Consider the following 23,623-nt stretch of genomic DNA (forward strand, 5'->3'; position numbering starts at 1 on the left):
CGAGTCATAGTCAGTGTGTTTCTGACTTTAGTGATTTTCTTGATCTCTAGAAACTCCACTTGAGTCTTTTCACTTCTTCAGTCTTTCTTTTTATCACATCCATTTTCTTTCTTCAGTTTTCGAGCATGCAAATATTTCCTAATCCTTGATACTTTGTCGTGACTGGATCTATTCTCTGCCAATCTATATTCCTTATAGCCCATCGTCTCCTCTCTTCGCCTGTGATTTTCAACTGATTTTACTTGCTTGGATGCTAGATTTTCTTCTGTCTCTTTTTCTTTCCAACCCTTGACTGACAGTTTCCCAGCAGTTAAAGGTCAGGGCTGCCTACACAGCGAGGCCCTGGAAAATAAGTAAATGATCCAGTCATGACACAGGTTCATAACCCTGGCTTCTTAGAATGTTGAAGCAAGAGAAACTTAAATTCAATGCTAACAATTTAGTGAGAACTTATCTTTAAAAAAAAAAGTTAAAAAGAGGTCTGGAGATATGATTCAGTGGTAGAACACTTGCCCATTATGTGTGAGAGGCTCTGGGATAAATCCGAGTACCTCTAAATAAACAAAAAGCTAAATAAATAAAATTAGTCCAGTCGAGGTCTCAGGTAGCTCTGCAGGGGCTCAGACATTAGGCGACACTGGATGAAATGACATCTAACTTGTCCTCTACTTTCTTATGTAGAAATTTGTTTGATAGTGTCCATATACACTAAAGGGGGAACAAAAATAAAAGTATTTTATTCCCAATATTACACTTGTCAAAACAATAAAGTTTCCTTAGTTCATGTATTGGCCATAAGATCAGGCTTCTAGAGAGGTGAATGCAGGTGCCACCCGTCAGGGACATATGCATCAGATGGCAGCAGGGCCAACTTTTTCCTTCTGCCCCTACTGGTTTTTGCTTGTTTGTTTGTTTTCATTACTGAAAAAGCTATAAAACGATCTTCATCTTTTCGGAGCAAATATTAAGTTTTTTTTTTAATTTCAAAAGTAATTATTGTTATCCTATTTTTTTTCTAAGTCAGATATGGACAAGAATATATTTAAATTAAATTCATTAAAAAATAATCTTGATCCCATTTTGGAAAAAAATGTCTAGAGAAACCATGAATTTGTACTTTCTTGTCCCAAGAATCTAACTCTCTAACAATGCTCTTTCTCTTCCTATTAAGTGCATAGCTGGTCAGAACATGTCCACAGATGGGCTTAAGTACTGTGGAAAGTGTGACAGAAAAATTACCAAAGTCCTGGGTTCAGTGGAATGCTTTCCTGGCACTGGGCACAGGGAGAAAGGGGCATTAATAAGACCATGAAATCCAGGAAGGCTGTGGGGGGAGGGGCACACGGGAAGCCCATGATGGGAGGAAGCGGGGTTTCCGGAGAGATGCCAACAGAACACAGGAAGCAAACGGTTGTAAAAGTCTTCTCTAATAAGGACAATTGTTTTGCTTTGTTGTTTCGAGTGAGAGTCTCATAAAGTTCAGGCTAACCTTGAACTTGGCCAGTAACTGGGGATGGCCATGAACTTCTGATTCTCTTGCGTGCATCTCCCCAACTCTGGGATTGTAGTCATAGGCCGCCACACCCAGCTTTGCGAAGGCAATTTAAATTGCAAGGGGGAGAGAGAATAAGAAGCATTTGTGAGAAGTGTGTTTCTCACAGATGCTTTCCCTTGAGCTCCATTCTCAAATGCCAGCTGTCAGGGAACTGTTTGCCTTTGGAAACAGAAAGGGAAAAAAAAATATGTGGTTTGGGGTTGCAGATTCCAAAGTTGGAGAGTGTCCTCTGTTTGTCCCTCACCTCAGCCACAACCTCACACTGCTCCCTCTTACCTGGAAAACACGCTGACTGAAGGCCAGCTGGGCCACGTTCAAGAGCATGCTCAGTCATGACAAGAGAAACACTTGCAATGCTTACACTTTGTAGTCTGCAAAGTCTCCCACATTCCCTAGCTCACAGTCAGCCCATCTGCAGCCTCGGCTTTACTCAAGGGGACCCCAGCATCTGTGCTCTTCAGATAGGAAGGTCGTCGCAATAGTCCCGGCAGTTCACTGCCTTGCCACGGATGGCCACATGTCAAGCACTTGAAATTATTAGTCTATGGGTATCAAGACTACATGGGTCCCGTTGAGTTCACTGCTTGATTTTGTAAAAACTGAAAATATGTCAACCAGGCTGGACTCTTGCTAGAAACTAGAGTATTACTTCTCTCAACCTATTTGTATAGCACACATTCTCTCTCCGACGTTGTCCAGGCTGCAAGAGGTAAGCTCAAAGTAGAAGAAAGCGGAATAGAAAATACTAAAGGCTGCGAAGGGAAGGTAGAAGAGGGATGGATAATGGGCCAATAATTTCTAGTGTGGCATGGTAATATGGCTATAGTTTACAGTAACTCTCAGGTTTTTTTTTAAGAAGAAAGAAGTGCAAAACTTTCTCCTTGACTTGGTCAGTGTATACATATACCACCACTCGTTGGCAGATTTCAGGCCCAATTAGTTGACGGCCAAGGTCCCGGTTTCCGTGCTGTATGCTGCCTGGTGATTACTCTCAGCTTCTAGAAGCCACTCTGTGGCTCTCTTAGGGATGGAGGCAGTCCATTCCATCTTCAGCCAGCAACACTGGACCTCTCTCATGCTTCATTTCTTCTGACTTCCGATTCTACCAGCATCCCAAGGAAGTCTCTGTACTTAAGGCAGTCGCATGATGACGGAGTCTCTCTTTGTCCATATGACATAACAAATCACAGGGTGGATGATAGACCATATTCTCTCCTCACACACTAGGTGTGAAGGGTTCCTGGAATATGATTTTCAGCTTAACTTTCTCTTTGCAATCAGCAGACAGCATTATACATCTTTATGGGAAATATTATGACCTCCTAACACCTGCATATAAGATACTAAGTCAGGATAATTAGCATCTATGTCCTCAGTGCTTTTTGTTCAGAGCCTTTGGGTTGTTATATTTTAGTTCTTCATAAAATATGCATTGGGTTATTATAGGCTGTCTGCGATGGACGTCCTTAAACAAGTATGTTTGCAAACATCCGGAAGCACAAGTTCCTTAGTGGTGATATAGACATGAAATTTAAAATGTTTTCATAAAGATGCCAACCAAGAGATTTGTCATTATTTTAATATTTTTCCTTATGTACCCTTACAAAATCTGTGCTGTTAAAAGTGTAACTAAAAGCTAACAAAAATTATCATATTGCATGACAAACCATTGTGGTGCATCGGATAAGCCAGGTTTCCCAGGGATACACTCTCCCACTAGACTCGGTCTTTTCAAGTACTAGTCACAAATTGGGGCTCAGGGACACCCTTACATTCTGAGCAGCAGCTGCAAATTCGGAGCCTTTGTGGCTTTCGTTTGGTTATTCATCACAGCATGGAAGGAAGTTACGACTCAACCAGAGAGAAGGCCTGGATGCGAGTCTGGAAGGGTTCTAGACTGCCACCTGCCGACATCCCCAGGGATGTAGAGTTTCCCCTCCCACTCTAAGCATGTTGCTGTGTGACAAGGCGGGCAAAACACATGTGCTCTGATTTAACAATGGATACGCATCCAACAAACGCAGCATCAACCACAAGCAGTATAAGGTCATTGTGCATTCAGCCCACCCAACCCTGCCCAGCCCAGGTGAGAAGCAGTGCATTGCAGAATAGCAAATGTTTCCCCGGGTGATCACATCACGGCTGACCTGGACCTCTGGCTCATGCCACTGCCAGCATCAGGAAAGGATGGGTTACATATGAGTAAGCAGGGAGGACAAAAGTCAAACATTTAAAGCACGGTTTCTCCAAAACCAGAATTATCGCCACACTACCATGGAGTTGGAAGTTTGTCAGTGAGCCATCATAAAGTGGTCTCAACCAATGATGTTATTGTGCGCCTCGGTGTTCAGAGTTTTTACTGACACCTCACGTTGAATCTCTACCCTTGGGACTCAGTCTGTAGCTTCTTTCACGTCCCCCATGATCATATGGGTGTCCTGCAGATCAAAGCCTCACTCCCTAAGCTCCTGCTTATTGTTTGCTTCTGATGCCTGAAGTATCAAGTGGCCTTCTACCTCTTACCCCTTTAGCTTAAACTACCAGGGGTAGCCTCCTGCCCTGCTGGATGTGATAAAGAAAGGTGGGCCGGAGAGCTGGCTCAGTAGTTTAAGAGCCCCAGTTGCTGTTCCCAGAGTTCACGGTTTGGCTCCCAGTGCCCGCTCACAACCACCTGTAACACCAACTGTAGCGGATCCTACACTATCCCTATTTTCCTGGCCTCTGGGGGCTCCTGTAAACTTCACATGCGCAGTGACAGGAGCTGTGTGGTGGTGCACGCCTTTAATCCCAGCATTCAGGAGGCAGAGGCAGACGGATCTCTGTGAGTTCAAGGCCTATCTGGTCTATACAACAAGTTTCGGGACAGCCAGGGATACACAGAGAAACCCTGTCTTGAGAAAACAAAAGCAAAACCAACCAAAAAACAAACAATGTGAAATATCAGTAAAAAAAACTCTGAATGCTGCCTCTCACAGTGGCACGAATTTACACAAGTGCACACACAGACACATCACATATACAGGGGTGGGTGCACAGGGAGGGAGGAGGGGAGGGAGAGATAATATATTTTTAATGTTAAAAAGGAAGTCTGGTCACTTAGAATGAGGGAAATTGGAGATCACCTCTGCAGAACTGTGGATATCAGACAAGCTGTCTTTTACACATATGGTAAGATGTGACATGCTTAGAACAGCATGCTCTGAGCACAAACCAGGAATATGGCTGCTTTGTGGTCCGTTTTGCTCATGATTCTGTTAGGATTGACATCCGAGGTGTGCCATGGCTACGCTGCTGACACTCACTCCGCTTGCAATTTTCCTCAAAGGATGCAAGCGCTCCGCCAACTATATCCGGAGCGCGGGCCACTAGAGATTCCCTGCATGTCATTTGCTTCAAATGTACGGAGTTTTTTGTGTGTGTAGCTTCACAAGTAGGTAACACATATTATCAACAGAGAAGCGCAGACGCCACTGGAAGCCAAGAGCTAAAACGGGGACTAGGCAGGAGTGTAGACGTTGTGTCCTTTGTTTCCTGACAGCCACTTTCTAGACTGGGGTTGTGGTTACAAGGGACATATTTTTATTTATGAAGCAGTCACCGTAGAGTGTCAGTCACAAAAAAAAAAAAGAAAAAGGAAGAGAATGACACATGATCCAGATCTAGTAATCCAAAAAGCTGAGTGAGAGCAGAAACCTAAGCAGACATGGGTACAACAGTGCTAAGGTAGAGTTAAACAAACCTATCCATGTGCGCGCGCGCACACACACACACGCGTGCGCACACACACACACACACACACACACACAGTCTTCTTTCACTTATGTTGCCATCATAAAATACCCTGACCAAGAGTAGTTGAGAAGAGAAAGGGATTTATGGGGCTTACAACTTTAAATCATCGTTGAGTGAGGTCAAAGCAGGACTCACGGAAGGAACTTGAAGGCAGGCCTGCCTGCTGTTCCACACAGCCTTGCATCTACCAAGGAACTCACTTGGCAGGCAAGGAAGCAGAGCATGAACATAGAGGATGCCATTTGCTGGCATGCATGCAGGCAGGCGGGCAGGCAGGTGGGTGAGCGGCTTATCGTCAGTCAGCTTTCTGCTACAGGTCAGAGCCACCTGCCTGGGGAATGGTGGCGCCCACAAGGGGCAGGGGCTTTCTACGGCAATTAGAAATCAGGGCAGTCCTCCACAAATATACCCACAGGCCAACAGATGTGGGCAATCTCAGAATCAAGAGCCTTTTCCCAGAAAATTCTAGGTTGTGCCAAATTGACAGTTAAAGCTAACCAGAGTGGTTAATGGAATATGATTAACCCCGAAAAAGGGAGGAAATTTTGATGTATGCTACAACATGGCACAATTTGAAAACAGTAGTATAAGCGTGAGTCTACTTGTATGAGGTTCTTGAGTTGTCCAACTGATAGAGACAGAGTAGTGGCTACCAGGAGCAAGGTAGAGGGAAGATGGGTGGATCCAGAGGTTCAGCTCGGGGTCATAAAAACGTTCAAGATATGGAGAATGAAGGTGGCTATGTGTGGTGTGGGTGACGGCGTGTCAGGAATCCTGAGCCCTGGACTCCCGCTCTGACCGTATGCAAACAATGTGCTATTGACTCCTTCTGAGAGGGAGAATAATTTGCCCTGGCTCAAGTTCAAAGAGAACCTTAATTTCAAAGCTCTAGCCAGTTCTTTATGGTCCTAGGATGGAGGTCTGGGAATCGCGTCCCTTTTGTCTTGTGAAACGCCATGTGACCTCTGACTGTGATGGTGTCTCCCCGGAGATATCTCTATGGGTGTGGGTGGCAGAAGAAAAAAATCCAAACCCCCCTGCTCCCGAGAATAGGACTTTCTCTTCTCTTTTTGAAGAAGCAATAATTTAAATCTTGCTCCATTCAAAGCCTGAGAAGATAAAATTTTGGAATGCTGGGACCAGATGCTGTTGATTATAATAAAATCGTCCCACACTAGCCCAGAATGGAGCATAATAAAGCTTTCTTTATTTGGGGGTAATAATCACAGACCAGCAGTCCTCCACAGGAGTGGGGAACTGAATCCAGCTGCCAAGGGGCCACGCACGCTTTCTCATCTATAAATCTAGTCCATGTGACCACACCCAAAGTGGGCCATTATCTAAAAGGCTCTTGGCTGAAGGAGTTCCCACAGTACCTCCCCCTTTTGTCTAAACAAAAGAGTTTTAAGCCTAATACAAAACTACATGCAATAAGAACAGATATTAAGTATAAAAATTAGAATTATAACCAGCATAAACAATATCAAGCAAGAAACATATGTTAAATGTTTTAATAGTTATTCTATCCTAAGTAGTCTAAGTCTTGTATTAGAAATGGCTTGGCTAAGTCATGAGAGGAAAGAAACTATGACTATTTAGCCTTTAGCCCCATCAAAGACCTGAGAAGGGAAATAATATTACTTGAAAAAACAGGAAGCACAGTCAAGCAACTTTTAAAAGGTGTAATAAATGGCAGAGACATCTGGCTACCTGGGCAATCACACAAAGTCTTATTTGTAGCATTGGAGCAAACAACTTGGCTAAGGCCTAGAGTAACTGACAGACCATTTTTAGAGGCAGGAGAAAATTAAAACCATCTTACCCTGTCTTGACAAGGTTTGGCAGTCTCTCTCTTTCTCTCTCTCTCTCTTTGTATCTTGCTTGTTTAATCTGGACACCATGCATTTTGTCAGTGGTCAAGGCATGGGTAGTTTTTTGCCCAAGGGCTGGTTTTGCCAAGAAGAAAACAAACTCCTAATGGAGTATCTTTAGTGCCCAACATTTTCTTGGGAATAAATCGGTGCTACCAGGAGTAAACATGTATCACATCAACAGAATCCTGAGTTATTTAAATGCCATATTTTTACAGCTACAGTTTTTGAAGTGTTTGAAGAATTGCCTATCTATGTGGAATACAATCTCTATATATCTAAAGAACCTGATTAGTCTAAGTATGACAAACATGGGTGACTATTGACCTGTAATTTTTAATACCTATAGCTTAAAGACTAAGGCTTTATGTTAAAATATTAAACAACTTTAAACAAATGTACAGCAAATGACCTCAAAATGTAAACAATGTATAAGTATCTTGATCAGAGGTAGAAATGTATAGTGCAACAGAATAAATATACCCTAAAATTGTATTAGTATGCAAGATATCTTAAGCAAAGATAGAAACATGCACACATATAATATGACAAAATAATTTTGCATAAGCCGGGCGATAATGGCGCACGCCTTTAATACCAGCACTCGGGAGGCAGAGGCAGGTGGATCTCTGTGAGTTCGAGACCATCCTGGTCTACAGACCTAGTTCCAGGACAGGCTCTAAAGCCACAGAGAAACCCTGTCTCAAAAAACCAAAAAAACAAAACAAAACAAAAAACAAAACAAAATAATTTTGCATAGGTGTAAAATATTGTAAACAGAAATAGGAGCATATTCAATATAACAAATATAATTTGAATTTGTATCAATATACAAGAATTTATAATAATGTAAATTGTCTGTAAATAATAGCTCACAAGTATTCACTCTATTACTATTAATATTAGTGTGAGTAAGCTTACACTAATCTACCTATTATTCCATCCAATTCCCTTTGAGTTCCCACAGCAACCAGACAGAAGAGTAAGGAAAGGGAGGGAGAGCCTTGATAGGGCTTGAGAGACACCCAGGAAACATGGCAGCAGGTTGGTCTATGTGTTAGTTGATGGGTGTCAGGTATTCTGTAATTAAAGATGGAGAATCTGTCTAGCAGCGATGTGTTAATTTTCAGATACAGCTCTTCTGAAGTTGCTTTGTCTTCAGGCCAGACGTTTACAGGAAAGGCTCTGTGCAAAGAGGAAAGGTGACATCTTAGATTAGGAGAATGAGCACAGAGGGAGATGGAGCTGCCTGATGCTGGAGCCAATGAGGACTTCAGGGTGACATCTCAGGGAGATAACTGCATGACCGTAAGAGACTGTCTAGGGAATAGCTCTAGAGTGGTGATGAGGCACAGACATCCTGTGGTAGATGAGTGGATAGACAGGTATTGGTTAATTCAAATTGCTCTTCAAGGAACAAGTGACTTTTAAAGGAAAGATATAACAGGTCTTTCTTTGTACTGCTAGTTCCCAAATAGTGACTTCTTATTAATTATAAAAGTGTTGCTTTAGCTAAGGCTTGCTCCCAACTAGCTCTTAAAACTTAAATTAACCCATTTACATCAATGTTCTGCCACATGACTGCTGACCTCTCCTCAGTACCATATGTACAACTTCCTCTACATTTGCTGGTGAATCTCCCACCTAGAATTTTTTTCCCCAGAGTTCTTCTCTCTGCCCTGAAGTCCCACCTATCCTCTCTTGCCTATCTATTGGCTGCTCAACTATTTATTAAACCAATCAGAAGATGCCTTAGGCAGGTGAGGTAAAACAGAGACGCATCCTCACACGTCTCTGTACAAAAAGATTACCCCAAAAGAAAGATAACTAGAATACATCAATGTGACAAAAATTCAATGAAACTTGTCAAAAAGCATTTCCCTCCCTATTGCTAGAGTAATGCATAGCCTATTTAAATACCCCGTACTCTCTGCAGTAGACCCCTCACCTTCTAGCACTGGGGTTCTGTCCCTTTTCTGCTCGGCATTATAGCCAGACATATAAAATTCAGTTGTGCCTAAGAGAAAAGCCCAGATGATGATGGCTCAGACACACAAGGCCTTATGCACAGAAGAATTCTTGAGGCAGCTGGTCCAGAACAGACGTGAACTGCCAGGAGATCTCTAGTAGCTTTTGATATTTCTATTTTTCTACTATATAGTTTCCATTCTGATGCTTTTTTCTCTTGTGTGTATGTACACACGCTTGTGTGTGTGCTCACATGAAGATGTAAATATATGCATGTGTACATATGGGTATGTGTGTATATACATGTGTATGTACACACGCTTGTGTGTGTGCTCACATAAATATGTAAATATATGCATGTGTACATATTGGTATGTGTGTATATACATGTGTATGTACACACGTGTGTGAGCATGTGTGTGCGCTTGTGTGCATGTGTACATTGTATGTGCGCACATGTGAATATGTATGTATATGCATATACATTTGGGTGTGTGTACACATATATATACACACATATATATGTGTGTGTGTGTGTGTGTGTGTGTGTGTTTGTATGTCTGTGCACACGTATGGAAACCAGAGGTCAACATTAGTTGATGCTCCTTAGATGTAGTCTTTCTTGCTTTTTTAGATAGGGTCTCTTCTTTGCCTATTCAATACCTATTTGGCACCTATTTAACAATGTCAGCTGGCCAGCAAGCCCCAGGAATCTCCATATATCCACGCTTCTCCAATGCTAGGGTCATAAGTGCACCTGGATTTTTACAAGGATTCTGGGACTCAAACTCGGGTCCCCATGCTTGTGTGACAACTACCTAAGCAACTGAGCCATCTCTCCAACACTTCAAGCTTCTTTTTTAAGTTTACCTCATGACTTACAATGGTCAGCTTTAACTTTAAACTTAATTGGCACAGTCTAGAACCGTCTGGGAAGAGAGGCTTATTGAGGAATTAGGTAGATTGTGCTGGCTTATGGGGGATGGTCTTGATTACTGATAAAGGAAGACCCAGGACAGTGTGGGAGAACCATTAGCTATGCAGAGGGTCCCAAATGACATAAACACTAAGGAAGCTAAATGAGTAGTAAGCAGGCAGACAGCATGGATGCTGTCTTAGAGTCTCTATGGCTGTGAAGAAACATCATGATCACAGGAACTCTTACAAAGGAAAACGTTTAATTGGGCTGGCTTACAGTTCAGAGATTTAGTCCATGGTCATCATGGCGGGGAGCATAGCCGTGCTCAGGTAGACATGGTGCTGGAGAGGTCACTGAGAGTTCTACATCTGGATCTGCAGGCAGCAGGAAGAGACCCTGAGCCACCGAGCCTGGCTTGAGGTTCTGAAACCTCAAAGCCCAACCCTAGTGATGCACTTCCTCCAACAAAGCCACACCCACTCAACAAGGCCACACTTCCTATTAGTGCCCCTCCCTATGAGCCCATGGGGCCATTTTTATTCAAACCACCACAGTTGCATTTATGTCTTTCTGCTCTTGACTTGTAGGCTGTGCCTTAAGCCCCTGCCTTGACTTCCCTGTAATGACTGACTGTGACTTGTGATTTTAAGCTAAACAGACTCCAGTCTCCCACTAGTTGTCCCCCTCCCCAGTATGTTTCATCCCACCAAAAGAAAGGAAACTAGAACCTGGCTCAGTACAACTGCAGGGGCTTCAACAATCATTTCTGCATCCCCAGTGAAGTCACAACCCCTAGATTCAGCTCCTATTAACACCGCTTTGTTCCAAGTCCTGTAATTTCACTCATTTGGAAGAGTCCAGAAGAAGGCTATTCCCAGCAGTGAGAGAGGCTGGGAAATGTAGTCTTTGAGGCAGAGACACAACGTTCCTTAACTAAGCAACAAGGCCAAGATGAATAATTACAGCATAGGCGAACAGCACTCTCTATCATGAATATCCATCGTCTCATCTCTAAAGACGGGGTTAGCTCAAGGACTGTCTTGCAACTCCATTCATCCCTTTCTCCACACTCCATCTGTATTATTTTCATCTAGGACTGAATGTCACCCCTTTGCTGTCTTGTATCTAGTGTCTCTTTCACTCTCTCATGTAAATGACTGTCAGGAGCACCTTAATGCCACTCACCCCTTGACTACCAGGCCAGTTTAATGCCTCCTGTCTGGTTGTTTCCCAGTGCACCTGTGTACATTGGATACCTTCTGTCCACACATAGTTTCTAGGTTTTTTTTCATCCATTTTTTTCCCCTTATAGACCTTTCCCCCTGTACCTATCTGTTAGCTTATTTTCCTTTGCTGTAACAAGATATCCAATGCTGGGTAACTTGTAAAGGAAAGAAATTTATTGGGCACACAATTGAAGAGCTAAGAGACTGACATGAACATCTGTTTGGTTCCGATGGAGGTGTTACATGCCTGTTAGTGCTATGTGGACTATTATTAAGAAAGAGATACCACATGGTGTGCTAGGGAGCCAGAGGACAGGTGCACTGGTATTTTGTTTCTGTGTTAACAAATAAAGCTTGCCTGAAGATCAGAATGCAGAGCTAAGCCACTAGAGGTCAGGGAGTGGTGGCACACACCTCGGGAGACAGAGGCAGAGGGATCTCTGTTAGTTCAAGGCCACCCCGGTCTACACAAGATTGAATATGCCTAAAAGAGGAAACAGAACTCACACAAAGGTGATCCCAGCACTTGGGATCCCACACTTTTTATCCCAGCATTAAAAAGGGGGAGATAGGAGTGGATAGATGGACAGAGAGAGGAATGTAAGGCAAGAGGAGACTGGAGCGCAGAGTCTGAGCTTTGGTGGAGACGGCTGCGGTCAAGGCAGGTGTAGTCTGAGGACACAGTTGCCCCTGATTGGTAGGGGTAAAAGGGTCCTACTGAAGGAATTTAGATCTACACACATTCCCCCTCCTTCCCTCCCTCCCTCCCTTTCTCCTTCCCTCCCTCCCTTTCTCCCTCCCTCCCTCTCTTTTTCCTTCCCTCCCTTCCTCCCTCCCTCCCTCCTTCCCTCCCTCCCTTTTTCCTTCCCTCCCTCCCTCCCTCCCTCCCTCCCTCCCTCCCTCCCTCCTATCTCTCACATATACACACATTCATACTTATGTATTCACACTAACTCTCTGTCACACACATACACTTTCCACACACACACACACACACACACACACACACACACACACACACGATAGGGAGATGGAGACAGAGATAGAGACAGAGAAACTTTCCAGTGTTTGGGTTGTACTTCATCTACAAGGCGAGTGTGACTCTTGCTAAGCATGTCCCACTCTGGGTCCCATGGTCTTCAACTATACAGGGAGTATGGTTCTTGAGATGACTTGGTTGTTCAGATGAAGAACTCAGGACCGGGTAAAGCTAGACGGGGTTAGTCACGACAGCAGTGTTGCTGTAGCTCCCTTACTGCTTCCAGGGGCCAAGTCTAGAAAGGGCTAGAAGCTGCTGCTGCTTGGCCCTGTCTGAGTCCTTGCAGTTTTCATGTCCAGTCGCCACACGAATGCCCTGTTCATCAGAGCTGGCAGACCCCCACTGGGTGACTGAGCTTGCGTGTCACTACATGGAAGACCCCATGCTTGTCAGCTTTCCGTTGCTATAACAAATACCAGAGACATCCATTTAGGGAGAGAAATAGTCATACTTTGAATCATAGGTTTGAAGGTGCTAGTCCGTGATTACCTGGTCCCGTTGTTTTTGGGGCCATGGTAGAGGAGAGGCATCAGTAGGGATATGAGGGGAGGAACTGCTCGTCTCATGGTAGGAATGGAAGGAGAGGAAAACACCAGATTCTCCAATCCCCTCTAAGGGCGAGTCCCCAGTAACTCTGGAGACCTCACACTCAGCCCCAACTCTTAAAGGTTCTGCAACCTCCTAATAGCACCTCTCCGGGCAATAAGCCCTCAGCAATGCGACCCTGGGGAGTGTCCCCGACTGAAGCTGTCTTGAGGGAGCAGCTCTCCTCTGCATCTGTCACCTTCCTCCTTGCTGACAATGAGTTTCTCCTGGACACACACCATCTTCCCCAGTCTGGCTTCTGCCAGAGGCCACCCAAATCCACCAGAGAGGTTTACTTTTGCTTGATACCCACTATCAGATGAACTCGTCTTACCGTGGCCTTGATTGCTCTTTGGTTACAATGAAAATCCAGGGGGAAATAGCTGTCCTGAAACAGTGTGCTGGCCTACTGAGCTCCCTAGAAGCAGTTACCCAACTGAAGCATTGTTCCACCAAACAAAATATTTAGTTGAAAAAACAATGTGGCTCCTGGGGCTGTCATGTGACTTGGATGGAGGGTGGAGTACCAATGTTCTGACCCACCTCTCAGAAGCCTGTTTAGAAGCACCAGCCTGCTTTACTTGCTAGGACTGACCCCAGGTTTGAGGGTCCAGTGGCTGGGTATATTCACATCACCCAGGGCACTGATGGGCACATAGTGAGAGCTTCCGGGCCTCCTCATCTCCCTGCTCAGTATCCTGTCTCTGTCCTGCCACTGTAGAAACACCCTCTTGTCCGGTGCAGTCCCTCCGCGCTGCTACCAAGGCTGCTTTGGTCCCAGGTGCGAGGCAGGCGTCACACTCATGAGCCTCCATCTTCAGAAATAGATTCCCAGTCTCTGTGGCTGTTCTTAAACGCCGTTTGCAAACGCTCCGTTTCTCCTGCAGGGACCCCAGCGGTGTTCTAGTTCCTCACCTCCCTTGATATTAGAGGAGGCCTTTGCTTTCTCAGGGCAGAAGCTGTTTGTGCTACTTCCGGGTGTAAATGTCCAGAGTTTGTGCGCGAGCTGCCATGCTGCCTTACCCCCGCTACAGTAGGTGTTGAGAGGGAGACTCCAACCACCCAGGGCTCCGAGAGACGATAGCGGTCTGCTGAGCTCCAGCCACCTGACTGAAGCGTAGTCCGAGGGAAAGCAGCCTTGGCATGCAGGGCCACCAAGGCCCGGGATCCTTTGCTCCTGCCACGGGATCACAAACATGCCACGAAATCACACTCTGGCAAGTTTGTAAGTAAATGCAGACCCAGTCCACACAGTCATTCCTGGGATTGGGATGGGAAGAGACTAGGGCTGTACTTACCCTGTGCATCTCAGCAGAGCAATAGCTGCCGGGTCAACTCAATATACGGGAGACACGGCCATGCTCTCCTGGGATCTTTTCCACTTGCCAGTCTCTGGTTTTCACTGCCCTGGCTGTCCTCTGTGTGTTAGTCTTCTCTCTGTAAGCTCCTAGAAGGGAGAAATTATATATATATGTGTGTGTGCATATATATAATTATATATAAAATTGTATATATAATTATATGTAATTATATACACACATATATGTATATACATAATCACATATATAATATATAATTACACATATATAATCACATATGTATGCATATGTACATAATCAGCCCATGAGTTTTTAATTAAGTTTCTTAAGCATGTCTAAGCCTTGGTTTCTTCACCTCGAAAATGAAAATAATGATAGCACTTAGCTCAAGGTTGATGTGAGAATTTGATAGAACTGCAAACACCAAAGCAATCGCCGTCTAAATAATGGCCAAAGTGTATCTAGGACAATGCCAGTAACACGGAACACACCTGCACGCGCTAGTCATATGGACTGGTGCCATTTCTGTCTTTTTCTGGGCATTCTTCCTTTGCTCACGGATGATGTATGTGTGGTATGCTTTGAAATATTTAGCTGGGGGCTTTCCAGGGGGAAAAATCTTGAGTTGCGGTGTTTGCCGATGATTGTGGTGTAAATATCGCCATTGTGGCTGATTTCAGGCTACCACCAGCATGATACCACTGCAGGAGGAAGCAGGAAGCAGGAAGCAGGAAGCAGGCACAGTAACTCATCTTGCTCTTTAGATATGTATACAGATAGAACTGCAAGCACCTAGCTGAGGTATTGAAATAATTAGTGCTTGGTGAATTTCAGCAGTCTTTAAAAACATATATAAACATATAAGTTAGAATTTATCTTATTATAAGTTTTTGTTCCTTAGGAAATTTATTTGGTTTTGATTTTTTTTTTGTCTCACCTATTAGGTCAGGCTGGCCTAGAGTTCACTATTATAGCCCAGGCAGGCCTTGGATTTATGATCCTCGTGCCCAGGCTTCCTGCATGCTGGCATCACAGGTGTGACTATCATATTCAGTTTTAACTTAATCTTTAGTAAATGCCATGTTTAACAACTGACTTACAAAATAGCAGCATGAGGAGGCTTCAACACGCTATTAAATATGTCCATCCTCCCAATCCCAGTGCAGCCAATACCAGACCTCAGAAGCCAGTCTCTGAGTCCCCCACACAGAGTCTCAAGAAGCTCCTGCCAATCTCTTGGAGCAGGCAATCTAGTTTAATAGTTTAATTATCTCTATGTGGCTTCCCACATGAAATATGTTATAAAAATTTGAGCCGCGAAAATTCATACAGCGAGTTGTCTTATTTTATTTTTGAAGTTATTTGACAACCATTCATTCACCTTAATTTATGATTCCCAGGTTCCACTGAATCACTACCATCCTGAACACTCAAGTGATCTGACAAAGAAAACAGAGAGACAGGTGGGCGTGGAGGCATTCTCTTTTGATCCCAGCCCTGGAGAGAGAGAAGCAAGAGGATCACAAGTTTGAGGGCCGTCTGGGCTGCATAGAAAGATTTTCTTTCAAGAAGAAATAATAATAATAACAGTAGAAAGACAGTCCAACAAACGTGGAACTTTAATGCAATCAAATATCCATGAACATTAAATGTCACAGTTGCTGAAGTCCAACATGGTTTTGACTTGGTAACCATTTTACGCTTACTATGTCCATTAGGAGATAAGTTTGTTTGTAACCCTGAATGATCCATGTGAGCTCACCACAGTCCCTGCTCTGGGCCTCAACAAGGCCATGGCTGTGACTATGAGAGAGAGACATTAGACAAACAACTCCAGCAACGCTGGTTCCAAGACCTGGTGGATGTCTGCACTCAACCAACAAAGGAAAACGAGAAGAGCTCAAGCTTGGGTGCTCTTAACTTCAGGCTGCAGATGACCTGGTGGAGAAGACCCAAACATGTTGGGACGTAACGTGGGCTCTTAGAGGAACTGGTGTAGACTCAGAAACACTAATATGTATGTGAAAACTACGTTCAAAGCTAATAATCCAAGAGCTGAGGAAGACTCCCCAGAAGTCACCCACAGTCAAAGACAGTTGGGAGGAACAAAAGTGACTCTGCCATTGGGACCAAAGAGATGATGATTACCATTTCTTTAACACAAAAGCAAAACCCATACACCTAAACAATTTCTAAGCAAACTCAAATTCTCTCCCAATAATGTCATAGAATGCACATTATGAGAATCAGATTCTCACAGAAACATCTGTGCACAAATGATTGTGGATACCCCTGGCCAAGTGCCCTGCAGGAGTGTTCCTGGGCCAAACTGCCCCCAGAACCTCCACCAACAATGGTAAATTAGAGTTATAATAGAGACCCTTCTAGTTATTCTAATCTTAAATAAATGGCATTGATGTAATGAAAACCCAATGAAGTCATCCTCACACCGCATTGTGCTCAAGACCGTGACAGTTTGCCCAACAGTCCACTAGATGGTGCTGCTTATCCACACAGCTGGAGAAACCACAGTTAGCAGAACTAGATTGCTAATTTGATCGTGTTTTAGTATGATAGTTTGAATTCCTGTGTGGCATCAGAGCACAGTTATATCATCTCATCTGTCTTTGGCAGACATCTCTCTTTGTCTCTGTCTCTTCCAGCCTCTCTCTCTCTCTCTCTCTCTCTCTCTCTCTCTCTCTCTCTGTATGTCACCACACACACACACATACAATCTCTCAAGTGTAGCTTCTTTTTAAAATTGTTTTTATTGAGCTATATATTTTTCTCTATCCCCTTCCTTCATCCCCCCTTCCCTTCTGCTCTCTCCCATGGTCCCATGCTTCCAATTTACTCAGGAGATCTTGTCTTTTTCTATTTCCCATGTAGATTAGATCCATGTATGTCTCTCTTAGGGTCTTCTTTGTTGTCTGGGGTTGTGATTCGTGGGCTGGATTTTCTTTGATTTATGTCTAAAAGCCACTTATGAGTGAGTACTTATGATATTTGTTTTTCTGGGTCTGGGTTAGCTCACTCGAAATGGTGTTTTCTAGATCCATTCATTTGTCTACAAATTTCAAGATGTCATTATTTTTTCCACTGTGTAGTGCTCCACTGTATAAATGTACCACATTTTCTTTATCCATTCTTCAGTCCAGGGGCAACTCAAGAGGTTCATCCACAATGGCTCCTACTACTCTCTACCTTTCCCCCAAGTCTGCTGCTCCACAAAAGAACAAATAATCCAATAAAAAATGGGGAACAGACCTAAACAGAGAACTCTTAACATATGAATCTAAAATGGCTGAAATGCACTCAAGGAAATGCTCAACATCTTTAGCCATCAGAGAAATGCAAATGAAAACAACCCTGAAATTCCAGCTTACACCTGTCAGAATGGCCAAGATCAAAAACGCTGATGACAGCTTCTGCTGGAGAGGATGTGGGGTAAAGGGAACACTTCCACATTGCTGGTGGGAGTGCAAACTGGTATAGCTTTGGAAATCAGTATGACAATTTCTCAGAAAATTGGGAAGCAAACTTCCTCAAGACCCAGCAATACCACTTTTGGGTATATACCCAAAGGATGCTCAATCATACCACAAGGACATGAACTCCAGCATGTTCATAGCAGCATTGTTTGTCATAGCCTGGAGTGTAGCTTCTATATCCCTTGCACGTTATCATTTAGAAGATGCTCATCCCCAAACCCCATGCCTTCCTTGCGTCCTTCTGAGGATTCTACAAGAGAAGTGGAGCTAAAGAAGCCTCCAGGCATCTCCACAACAGGTTTCATTTCCTTCTGCTTCTCCTTTCATTTCCTCCCTTTTTCTTCATAGCCTTGTTATTGCCCTAACCCTATCAGAGCCCCGATCTCCATACCTTTTCACTCTGCTTCCCCGATGGTCAGATACTGCCTGCTAACTTTGGCTTGTCCTCTGGAAGTATCTAACCTCTAACCACATGGAAAGGTCTGTCTTCCTCTACCCTGAAGTGGCAATGAGCTGTCTCCTTTGATATCAACTGTCAACTGATGTACTTTCCTTGCCAGATTTAATGTGAGCTGGTTAAGAACATGGGCACCTAGCCTTACAATTTGGTCACTGTCAACAAGAAGTCCAGAACTTGAAAGGCAGGATGAAAACAAGATTAAGACTAGTGAATGGCCTTGTAGACTGCAGACTCGGAGATTGGACAGTGGAGGAGGAAGGCTGAAGGAATACACAGAACTGGAGACAACCTTGAACTTGAGACAGAAGTTCCCTAGCAGTGGGAGGAGAGAGCACAGATCCCAGAAACCACGTGGAGCTGCACCACAGGCTGGTGAATGGGCTGAGGACTGGCCGGCTGAGACCGGAGAGGGAGCCGAGACAAGCTGCGAGGGGCTTGAACACGAAGCCAGGAGGCTACAGCAAAGTTTCTCCCAAGCTGCACAGGTTCAGCGCTGCCGCTCACAGAAAGCCTTAATCCAGTGCTTCAGACCGTGAGCTTATTTGCAAATCATAGGCTGTCATAGCTGTTATTAAAGAGGGATGGAGTGCACACGAGTAGGGTAGGCTGTCACTCAGTGACTTATCCATAGATAAGGAGAAAAGGGGACCGAGAGCTGGCAGACAGAATCCAGGAATGACACAGCTGAGAGCCAAGACTGGCAGCATCTAACAGAAGCTGGGGGGCGAGGCACAGGAGCTGGTGGGCGGGGCACAGAAGCTGGGGGCGGGGCACAGAAATGCTTGCTACAGGATGCAAGGTGCACAGCCTTAATATTTTCCTGTCTTAGACATGGAGCCTCTGGAGCCCTAAGACAATACTTTTCTGCTATTTAACAATGCCCAGTGTGGGGTACTTTGTTAAGGTGGCTGTGGGGAACCACACTATCGCCTGAGTCCCTGCTAACTACCTCACACTGCCCTGGAAGACCCTCCCACCCCTACACACCCTCTGTGCTCTCCTGGTTCAGCCAAAGCCCACGTCCTCTTAGACCCGACAGCACCCTCTGCCCATGAGAGGTCCTTCTATAGATACAGCCCACTGTGCACTTGTCTTTTCTGGGTACAGATATTAGACCCAAAGATATTAGACTGGATTTCCAGTGATATATTAGAAACCTTCAATCTAACACCAATTTGAAGGGCTATGTTTAAGGGGTGCCCATTGGACCACAAATCATATATATATATATATTTTAAATATTTATTTATTTATTATGTACACAATATTGTGTCTGTGTGTATGCCTGCAGGCCAGAAGAGGGCACCAGACCTCATTACAGATGGTTGTGAGCCACCATGTGGTTGCTGGGAATTGAACTCAGGACCTTTGGAAGAGCAGGCAATGCTCTTAACCTCTGAGCCATCTCTCCAGCCCCCACAAATCATATATTTATTGTGTTAGTTGATTCACATTTTTCTAAGTGCAATAGTGTGAATATACTTTGTGTTTGTTTCCTAAAGTGTCTCGTGTTGGAAGCTTGGTTCCCCGTGTGATGCTGTGATGTGGTGGGATCTTTAAGACGTGGAGTCTAATAGGAACTAATTAGGTCATTGGCAACCACCTTTGGCAGGAATTAATGTTGGTTTCTAGGAATGTGTTACTTCTCAAGGAAGAACATTGTTATAAAGGAGACCACCACGTGCTTGGCCCCTTCTTTATATACTCATTTCCCCTTCCCACTTCTCTATGGCCATATGACATAGTCAAGGGGACTTTTTCCAGAGGCTAAATGGCTAGGGCTATTTTATCTTGGGCTTTGAGCCTCTGATAAATGTATGAGTTAAATATACCTCTTTTTTTTAATAGTCCAGCCTCAGGTATTTTTGTTACAGCAGCAGAGAGCTAACTAAGACATCAAGACTTAGAAGATGTGGGCTTTGGAGGTGACAGCAGCTTTGAATGCTAGTGCAATGCTATTTTTTTATATCAATTAACTAATTCAGTGAGCATAAAATTGAAAACCATTAGGTATGCATTGGGCTCAAATCCAAACCACATAAAAGATGGGTAAACATGTGAAAACCACACGACATCTCCAAACCTGTTTTCTCACCAGCGAGTAAATGTTTGTTGTTCCAGGTGTGAGATCTGAATGTCTCCAGCGACCAGATGTTGGAGAAGAGTCTTTCAAAGAGACAAAAAGCTGGGACAATTTTATTTTTCTTTTTGGTTGCAGTCAATGATGTCAGAATAGGAAGACTTCACGCCCTATTAGTTTCCACAGTGAATAATAGTACCCAGATCCATGATAAGCACAGGTTTTTTTTTTTTAACAGATAATGAACTTCACCGTCTGGGAATTTCAGATGATGCCCTTATACTGGGAACAGTGGGTATCCATGTCTGCCATACACTAGACAGTGGCTCTCAGCTATGGGGAATGGAATCTACCAAAGTATGGTCCACAGTCAGTGTCATACCGACTGCCCACGTTCACACTCATCACCATTTAGTGCAAGAGAGATGCATGGGATGGGAAGAGACACTAGGTTGCCACACCTGCCTGTGATCCCAGTCCTTCAGAGGCCACGGCGGGAGCATAGTTAGGGTAAAGGTTGCCTGGGCTACATAGTGAGACCTTGTCTCCAGAAGGCGATGTTTGGGGATGCAGGTTAGGAAACAAGGGGTTAGCACACACCTGCTTAGTATTTGCAAAGCTCAGGGCTTCACCCTCAGTTCAATAAACAAACTGCAATCCCTGCTTCACTGCCAAAGGTGTTCAAAGGGTCTCCAGGTTCTGGCCTTGAAAGAACAAGGAAGGGCTTTCTTGGGGAGTTCCAGGTGATCCCCTCTTTTCGGTACGTTTGAGCCTCACTTAAAAAATTCAAAAAGCAAGAGAGAGTGAGGGCCATCCTAGCAGCAGAAAGATCACTGACCTGGCCAAGGCGGGGACATGTGAGCCAGACTGCAGGACCAAAGGAAATGGACTCTGTGACTGAAAGGGACAAAAATATCTATGCTATGAAAACACCCAGACTTCATTGCCCCCTCCAGGAAGGGCCTTGATTGGATGTTTCCAGCTCTGTATCTCCAAACTATATAGAAGCATTCCATAAGATTCTTGTCACGGGTCCCCAACACACAGAAGAGGACATCAGTTCCAGGTACTCCAACTCTGCTTCTCCTCTAGGTTCCATCCAACACCTCGCCCTGCCCTGGGGATGCCGGAAATATATATGCCTAGTGTATCACCACACCCCACAAGGCCTGAGCTGGGGAACACTTTCTCATTACAGGAAAATCTTCCTTTCGGATTCAACAGGGTCTCAGCTTCTCAGGTCTGCAGAGGAGACTGTTCTGTGCACAGAAACAGCTTGGGAGCATCTTCTAGGGCTGGAGGATGAAGATCGGATAGAGTGAGCACGCAAACAGCCTTGGGAGGGGAAGAAAATTCCTCGAGTCTTCTTGCTAGCAAGGTCAGTTCATCCAAACCCGCGAGTTTTCTCCCCGCTGACTTTATTATCTCCATTTTTTTGAAGAGTTGGCATTTTAAACGATCCGAATGACATCGAATCTATCTTAATTATAACCTTTCCTCTCAGGGCACAGAGTTGTCTGCGGAAGAATTTTTAAAATCCCTTAATTAACCTGCAATGGCTTTACTTTGCCAAAGGTTGTGCTCTGGAAGCACTGGGAGCTCTGTTTTCTGTCTTCTGCCCAGAGTCGTTTAAAAAACAAAACAAAACAACAAACCCGACATAATAAAAATTAGGAAAAAAAAAAACCCCAACAACCCTATAGCAGTAAACTGCTGGGCTCTCAGAGGCCAGACAGCCTGAGAAAGCAGGCAGCTCACACATCCAGAGTTTGAAGTCACAGGTCTCAGAGATTAATGTCCATATTCTGCACACATCATTTCCGAGAGAATGTTTGAGGATAAATTGCTCTTTTTTTTTTTAAATCTGCCGCAGATCTAATTTTTGATGATGAGGTTTTTATAAGCGGGCTCTAATTCACTAATATGTGGCTTTTTACTATCCACTTTATCTTCCAGACACAGTACTTAATCCTCCTAAACAGAGATTGCATCTGGGGTCAACAAATCGAAGTGAGCAGAGATGCGGTTGAGAGGAAACCCATCCCATGCCAGCTTCCTTCTAGACCCCCTGTCCCTTCCAACTGAAGAGGCCTTCCTTGGAAAATAATGCCTTCAGGTTCCTCACCCACTCAGTTTCTCCTCAGATCCTGGAATGATTCAGCAAACACCTTCACGGGGCCATAGATTTATTGTTTATCAAATTAACAAAATAAACATAATTTAACTGTAAGAAATCAAGAGAATCTCACCTTTCTATTTTTAACTTGTCCCTTTCAGAACTTCCTTGGGCACCGGGTTGAGACAGTTTTGGCCTACTGTGCTGGAACCCCACCTTGGGCTGGTCTTTGATGGGTGACCTCTCCTAGGTGTGCTGTGGTCCCTTTGTGGGGTCCCACAACTGCTAGGGCCCTCTGCTGTGTGAACATTTGTGCCTGCTGAGCCGGGGAGGTGGCTGGGTTTCCTGGCTCCCATCAACGAACTCCTGCAGCTCATATTACTTCCTAGGCCTTCTACACCTACAAGATATACTCTCTTGCGACTCTCCTGTGTGTCTGACGATCTTCTGTCCAGCTACCCGACCCATGCCATCCACGCAGTCTCCCCGCTGGGCATCCTGGGTCTGAGTGCCTTAGATCCTTGTCTGGAACAGCCACCACAGTGGTACCAACCAGAAGACTGCCCCTGCTAATGCTTTCTGGAACAATGACAGGGAGCACAGAGTGGCTGTTTATTAGAGTGTTGTCACAACCTCTTTTACCTTCGCAGTGGTCCTGAGGGATTAAAGTGTGGGCTCTTTCCGCGAGCTTTTGCCGCTGTGTCCCTGTGCACTAGGTGTAGGCCTCCAGGCCTCATGTTATAATGGGTAATGTATTTGTGCCCTTCCTTCTTGCTGCGACAGCACATCAGAGAAAGATACCCGAAGGGAGGAAGTTTTGGCTCACTGCTCAGGGGATCCAGTCCCACATGATGGGGAAGGCATGATGATCAGAGTCAATCCACAGTGGTGGTTGTTTGCAGCCATGTTTTCTCACAGGGCATAGAGAGCTTAGGGTTTGCTACAACCCTGAAGGTACCTTGTGCTTGCCAGCTAGACCTTCCTTCTTACAGGTTCCACTGTTATATCTCTGGGGTCGTTTGAAGATTCACCAACCCAAGAATGACTAAGATTTAGTAAGAAGAGACTTTCATTCAGATACGGACACCAATTCTGCACCTGAGAGCACTCTTGAGATGCAGCGTTTAGCCATATTAGTTCAGGGCTTATAAAGACAAAAACTACAAAGTTACAGTTTTGGGGGTCCAGTTAACTGGCATCCT

Source organism: Microtus pennsylvanicus, chromosome 22 (assembly GCF_037038515.1).
Source record: "Microtus pennsylvanicus isolate mMicPen1 chromosome 22, mMicPen1.hap1, whole genome shotgun sequence".
Lineage (NCBI taxonomy): Eukaryota > Metazoa > Chordata > Mammalia > Rodentia > Cricetidae > Microtus > Microtus pennsylvanicus.